General features: G+C 39.5%; 1 protein-coding gene across 1 annotated transcript in view; it reads left to right on the top strand.

Moving 5' to 3' along the window:
- Positions 1-344: 344 nt before the first annotated feature.
- The window catches only part of Kcnj16 (potassium inwardly rectifying channel subfamily J member 16), a 55,470-nt gene continuing 48,332 nt past the window's right edge, over positions 345-7,482 (top strand). Inside the window, exon 1 of the mRNA XM_047542832.1 lies at positions 345-383. The gene's annotated coding sequence lies outside the window, so the exon portion shown is untranslated. The remainder of the gene's footprint in view (positions 384-7,482) is intronic.

Here is a 7,482-nt window from a genome sequence, read left to right as displayed (position 1 = left end):
TATCCTGTTTGCAAATATTTGAGTCACTTTTTACTGGCATTGTTGAGTGTGTTTCTGGCCCAGGAAATCTTCCTCCTTTGGATCCCTGAGTGAGTGTTCCCTTAGTGGTAGACTTGAGTGACCTTCACCGTGTACCTGCTCCAGAGGTACAGAGGTAGTGAGGTCATCGCTGTCTCAGCTGACTGGCTATCGCCTGATTTATAAGATGCCAGAGGCTACCTGTGCAGATTCCCAGTGTAGGAACAAACCAGTGTCAATGGTTAACCCAGATTCTTGGTGTCTGGGACTTTTTCCCCCTTTATTATTAACTAAAGAGTGTTCTTACCACAGCCCAGCTGAGAGCACATAGCTCACAGATTTCTCGCAGGGAGCGTGAACACAAGGTAAGTGTGACTCTACTTTTGCTGTTACATAAAGTCATGTGGTCTATGGTTTGCTCTTGCTGGTCTCCTTCCTGGGGAAGCAGCAATCTGCTGTGTCCCCCCCATACAGATATCAAGGTTGGATTAAATGTAATTAAACTAATTTAATTTCCTATTCAAGTGCTTTAAGTAGGGTTGAAAATGTGTGTCATATTTTTTAGTTTATTTTGAAGCTTCGGGCAAAAAGTACATTGGTGTTTATAGTCTGTTAAATAGACCTTACGTGCCAGGATATGTGTAGATACCTGAAGTGGCTTCATCATAGTCATGCCATATGGAACATTCTAGGATTTCTGTCATTACCTGATTATTGAATTTCTCTCTCTCTCTCTCTCTCTCTCTCTCTCTCTCTCTCTCTCTCTCTCTCTCCATATATAAACTATATAACTGCAAACCTTGAAAAAACATACATTTTTATCCACTCTCATAAACGCTTCAGGAAAAGTAGGTGAACTGTTTCTTTATATGTAATAACATGAGACGAGATAAAACATGCATTTCTCTATACTTATTTTAACATGAATTGCAAGCAATGAATTTTCTCCAATAGGTTTCATGTAATTCCTCTATAGTTCTTTTTCCTTCTCTCTCTCTTTTTTCCTCCCCCCTTCCTTCCTTCCTTCTTCCCTTTCTTTAGTTTCCTTTTAATGTTTTCTGATTAAAATCTTAGAACTCTTTGTCCTTGAGAATTTATTCAGGAAAGTATGGGCTTATACATTCTTGCTCTCTGGTACCATGAATTCTCTGATATGCAGAGTCTAATTTTTTTCCCCTTGTGGGTGGATTTAAGTGGTAAACACCTTTTCTAGAAACCCAGTGAGCTCTGGGCAGGTGCAGCATGGTCTCACGTGGTTGTGTGGACTGGAAGGTCTTGAGGAAGGTGGGCTGCAGCGCTTCTGCTGAGCACGTCCTCACAGCCCCGTGGGAAGCAGCCTGGTGACAAGGAGAGACGCAGCCCTGCATCTGTGAGTGCACCGTGGAAAAGGCAGACCAACCTCTCTCTCTGGCTGATTTCAACCAACAAAATGCCATGAAGTCTTTAAACCACAGCTGTTTTGTAGATTACACTTAAGGAATATCTGAAATGAAGCCAAAAAGAAGTTTAAAAATGAACAGGGTCCAGAGTTCAGTTCAACTTGGGAGGGAGCAGTGGGGTGGGGGAGGGGGAGAGAGAGAACTTGAGTGATAGAGTGATAGATATGATCTTGTTTAAGCTTTATTTTAAAACTTGACAATTGTGATAGATCCAAGTCGTTGATCTCATACAAAACAAGACTACAACCATCCTTGAAGCAGGAGGAAAAGACAGGAGTGGAAAAGTTTTTGATAGGCTATTTTCATTCATTTTTTTCTAAATAAGCATTTTGACTTGGGCGGAGAAGGCTTTGAAAAATATATTTTTTTTCACTATATAGAGATCAATGATAAGGCCAAGTTCAGATATGAAAATTAGCAACTGCCAAAATGGTGCTTTGGGGGAACCACTAGAGAGATAAAGGGCATCTAAGGTAAGCATTTGGCACGGGTGCTCTTTGTCAAGCTGGTAAGACCCCCCACTTGAACACGCTGTTCAGCTTTTGTCCTATATGAAGTTTATATTAATATTCTATGTGACTTCCTAGTCCTAGGGAAAGTAACCTCCAACCTAATTTTAGAAATAGTGGGCGGAACATTTTGTCATTTCGGGCCACACAGGGACTATAAATATTTCTATGTAAGGAGGGGTATGAGCCTTTAAGTGCTCACCAATTTCTGGAGGCTTAAGAACTACCCTGAGTGAATCCTCCTTGTAAAGGCCTAGGATATTTATTTTATAAATGAAGCTTAGATTTTCTTCTTTCTGGCTGTGTCTTGACTGCATTTCAAAATGCATGTACCCCACCACCACCTGAGATAGCTCTGGCAGCACACTGACCTGGAGAGGTGTCAGGCTGATCCAAAGGGCACAGAAGAAGGTCTCCACAGGGGTCTTTCAGGATCATGGGACCTGGATGTACTGGGAACATAGGTCACTGAGACTCTGACTTTAGACTTTTCCCATGAGTACTGTTTTAAATAAAGAAAAAAATAGCTTTTTATTTTTTTTTAAGAGACCAACACCTACATTTTGCTTGTGCAAAAAAAAACCCTAGAATTTTGATTTTTCTTTCCCTCCATACTCTTAAATCCTGGAATTGAGAAAATGAGTCACCTGGTCATTTCCTTGATTTGGTTGGTTATTGCACTTAGCAACACATATTTTCCAGTAATTTATTTATGGATTAATCCTCTCCGCAAATATTTATTACTTGACAAACAGGTCTTAAAGTCTCAAGATTGGGTGGGAGATTGTTGATTCCAATGGTACCATTTTCTTGATGAATTTATTGCTAGTGAAGGAAGAAAAACAGATTATTTGTCATAGATTACTATCATATTTCATGCCTTTGACAAATATTTGTTTATTGCCTACTCTGTGCCAGGCATTGATTAGATATTTAGAATATATTAGTGAAAAGAGAAAGACATAAAATCCTGTCTTCATGAATCTCCTATTTCAGTAGAAAGGATTTTTGATTTAGTCCAAGTGTCCACAGGGGCTGCAGGTATCTCCAGTCTCAGTTGGGGAGGACCTTTTTCCAAGGGCCCGTACCTGGTATTTGGCTGGCTTTGGTCCCTTCATGGGCAGTTGCATGGTAGCTTCTGTTCTCCACCCATGTGGTCTGGAACCCTCTCTCCAGTTCCTTGCCACACAGACCTGACAGTAGAACAGCTCCCAACATGGCAGCTGGTTCCCATAGTAGCAAGCAAGTGAGAAGGTGGGACAGGAGTCAGAGCCCATTTCTTTACATAATCTTGCAAGTGACATCCCCTCATTTGCGCTATATACTAATCACAGGAATCACTTTGGGCTGTTCACACTCAAAGGGAGGAATTTAAACAGGAGCATGAATACTGGGAGATGGAGATGGTGAGAACCATCGTCAAAGCTGCTGCCACAGGGCTGCACTCCCTGAGAAGCTTGAAATTTGAGTGGAGACCTGGAGCTGGTAAGGAAGTCAGCCACGTGGAGTCCTTGTGGAAGAGCAGCCATGGTCCCTGCAGCAGCCCTGAGGCAACCATGAGACTAGCATGTTGAAGAAGCAGCCAAGAGTCCAGTACCGCCAAAGCAAGGTGGAGAGAGTGAAAATCATAGCAGATGAGGTTGTGCAGATGTGTCTTTTTTCTTTCCAAGATGGAAAGGATTCTGCAAGTTAGAACTGATTTGAATAGGTAGAGAGACAGTAGAGCATTGTGGATGACAGGCAGCTGATACAGGTGAACAAAATACAGAATTAAGAATGAACCACTGAGTGTGAGCATAAGAGCAAAAGAAGACCTGCTCCTTCCGCTGGTCCAGCCCAGTAAGTGTAGGGTATCTTAACACCAAGGCTATGTGGAGGCCTATCACGTGGTCACACCGTGAGGCCTGTGTGGACACACTCATCTCCTCAACATGGCGGGAGCCAGGGCCTCTCTGTTGACAGACGTGCAAGGGCAAAGTAAAAGCAGATTTCTTGAGTGGCAAACAGAATCCAAAGACTTTCTTCAATTGTCTCTCTCCTGGCTGGGATGTGCTCTTTTCTTACATTGTAGTGAGCAATGACCAGTAAGTACGTCCATCAGCTTTGGCATCTCCAAATGGTCCCTTCGTTGGAAACCATGGGGATATAGGGACTACATACAAGCAAATGTGTGTTACTTTATAAACTCTAATAGATGGTTTTGGTGAAAGGTTCTAGGCCCAAGGGTCCAGCTTTAGGGAGAAGATTTTGTCTATATTCTGAAATGCATTGCATGTAAGATTCCTCTGCAGGAGCAGTTATGCGCTGTTTCTTAGCTGGTCAGCATCTGCAGATTTGACTGAGAATTCTTTTCAGTATCATTCTTTGGGTCCCTTGTACCCAAGATGTTGTATTTATTTCACACTCTTTGATATAAGAGACAGATAACTCTATTTTCTACATAGCTACTTTTAAGATGTGATCAATTTTTTCCCTTTTTCTTACTCTAAAAATCAAGGATTCAGATGTAAAACACATATAGCATTTTAAAAGCAGCATTTCACAGTTAAAGTCAACTTTTCCCAATTATCTTGGCTCCACATTCACCTTCTCCCAAAACTAGATGTGAAGGTGTCCACAGGTACAAAAAAAAATTGAAAAATAGTCAATCACTAAGAATTAGATGTATCCAATGACTTCACAGAAAGAAGGTGAGTTTTTACCTTAACATGTTCCAGAACTATCACCTTACTTTCTTATTTTATTTTACTTATGTGACTACTGTTTTAAAGATTTAATATGCTTCCATGGCTTTAGGTTATCTTTTATAAGATTTTTTTCTTCTTTCAAGAGAAAAATTAATATTTAGACATTCCTCTTTTTTTAAAGGGATAAAAAGTATGTTCCAGCAAACATGACAAAAAAATACACATTTTATTTTGGAAAATTAAAATTTTTTATTAGATCCTATTTTAAATCAGAACCATGTTCCCATGCAATCAATCATTCATTAAGGACCATTGCATGAACTGATCTGATATCCAGATAACAAAGACGTGGTTCTTGCCCTGAATCTATCAAAAAGGCAGATCTGTAAATATTTAAGAGCAAGCCAAAGGTTTAATCTCAGGATAACATAAAGTATGAATAGCAAACCAACCAATCGACCTCTTCTAGGAAAACCAGAGGCTGTAGCCAAGTTCATGGCAGATCAGCATCCTCAGAGTGCTTTTGGAATTAAAAACTTTTAAAATAATAAAATACTGTTTCAACTCTCAAGGTCATTACAAGATTTTTTATTGCCAGAGTACCCTGATGGTTCTCCAATAATTATTGTCTTTTCCCCACTATAGTGTGGTTACTGTATTAGTCAAAATAGGATCTACGGGGTGTCTGGAACGAGGAGGGGGAGGAGAAAGTGGAAGAGGGAGAGGTGGATAGGGAGCAGCTGGGGAGACAGGAAGAAGACTTTATTTTAAGAAGGGGGTTCACATGGCTGTGACTAGCAAATCTGAACTCTGTATGTTGGGCCAGCAGGCTGGAAATTCTAGTAAGAGTGAATGTTGCAGTCTTACGTCCAAAGTTGCAGGGTAGGCCCACAGACAGGAATCTACACTGCTGAGGAAAAATTGCAGCTTCTGCTTCAGGAAGCCTTTTCAGGTTCTTAATGCCTTCAACTGATTGGATGAGCCCCAACCACATTGTGATGTACTCAAAGACTATTGATTATAAATGTCCATCGCCTCTCACACATCTGCAGAGCAATAGCCAGACTGGTGTTTGATCAAACAACTGGGTACCATAGCCCAGACAAGTTGAGAAGTAAAATTAAATTAACTATCACAATAACATAGGTCATTTTCAATCAACTGGATTTTGCAATGTAGTTATTGAGATATAAGTTTGAAGTTTCAATTTCTGTAAGAGATTAAGAACTGTACTTTACTCACATACCTTTTAAATTCCACAAAACAGATCTGCCTAAGACTGTCATCCTTGCTCAGAGAAGCATCTATTAATTTAATACAGTTAACATTTAATAATTTTTAAATAATGAAATAATTAATTCAATACAGTTTTTAAATAATGCAACTTGGTGAAGGCTTTAATTGAAGGAAAGAACAAGTTATTTTAAAAGACACTCACAGTCCATCCTTATAACGGGCATTACTTCCTCTTCCATGAAACTCATTATAGAGTCCATGTATTTTGTTTATTTTAGCTCCCTTCTATATTTTTATGCCATTAATTTTTCATGTGCATGAGTCCTATCTCTGAATATCTGTCCACAGTGGTAGCTGCATACCAGGAGTTCTTAAAAGCCACAATAAATATGATATGGCATTTGGAAGCATTTATTTAACTTCACAGTTTAGATAGGCAGTAAGGGAAATCAAGTAATGTAACTGATAAACAGTTTAAATAATTATTTTGGTAATGCAAGTATGAATATATATAACACAGTTCAAGGCTGGCATAGGTTTTAAAGAAAAGTTCACAAGACACTGGAATATTTTGAGTTTGGGACCAGTCCTTTGGGTTATATAGCCTTACAGTATATAGTGATAATAATGGGTAGTGATAAGAATAATGTACACATTTCTCTTCTGCTTGCAAATGTTTACTCTTTAGTGGAAAAATCTTGAGAAATACTTTTGGAGCATGATATTTATGAGACAAAACTCTCGGATTGGATTACTACTTGATTAGTTAGTTGGCTCTGCCCCAGAATACTATCTACTCACCCATGGATGTGGCCAGTCTTTTCACAACTATGAGTTCTTCTTATCTCAGGGGAGATCACTCCAGACAAAGGGAGTTCACAACATTCTGTCTCCATTGTGGGAAAATAATCCAAAGTAACTTCACAAAAACAAGGCACCTGGCTTAATGGTTGGACCACAAAAATGATTCAGAGGAACCTATTATGGGTTCTCCTTTGTGGAAGGCAGCACAGGGGTATGCTGGAGAAGAGCTTGATAGCTTTCCCCAATTAACACCTGAAAGTCTGTGGCCATCTCTGATGACCACTTAGGTCATTGTTGACCTTTTAGTGTTCTTGCTTTTTATTACTGCGTCCTGTTTATGGATGACACAATAAAATCCTTTCTGGACATGCAACTGAAATTTGAGAAGGTGCCAGAATATTAGAAACCATGACTGATACACCAGGCTTCTCATATCAAAAAGCCTGTTCCATTTCAACTTGCCTTTTGTTGGGGTCAGGATTGAGCCAACTTGTGGGTGGTGACAAGGAGAGAACAGTGCAGCTAATTTGAGCAAATTATCTAAGACTTATGTGTTACTCATATTTAAATTTGGGCTTTATGGGAATCGAAGGTGTTTTCATTTCCTCATGGCTAAAATTTTATTGTTTTAAATAACAATATTGAGCTGGAGATAAGATTACACCATTGGTACTGGGAGTTTAAGTGCTGAATAAAAGTTCAGAGAAACAAAAACCCAGCGAGCAAAACCATGAACATGCAGACCTGAACAAAATCAAAGGCACCAAGCTTCACATAATGTTTTCTGTG

Source organism: Sciurus carolinensis, chromosome 3, assembly GCF_902686445.1.
Source record: "Sciurus carolinensis chromosome 3, mSciCar1.2, whole genome shotgun sequence".
In the NCBI taxonomy this organism is placed as follows: Eukaryota; Metazoa; Chordata; class Mammalia; order Rodentia; family Sciuridae; genus Sciurus; species Sciurus carolinensis.
This window is presented reverse-complemented; position numbering and strand designations above follow the sequence as displayed.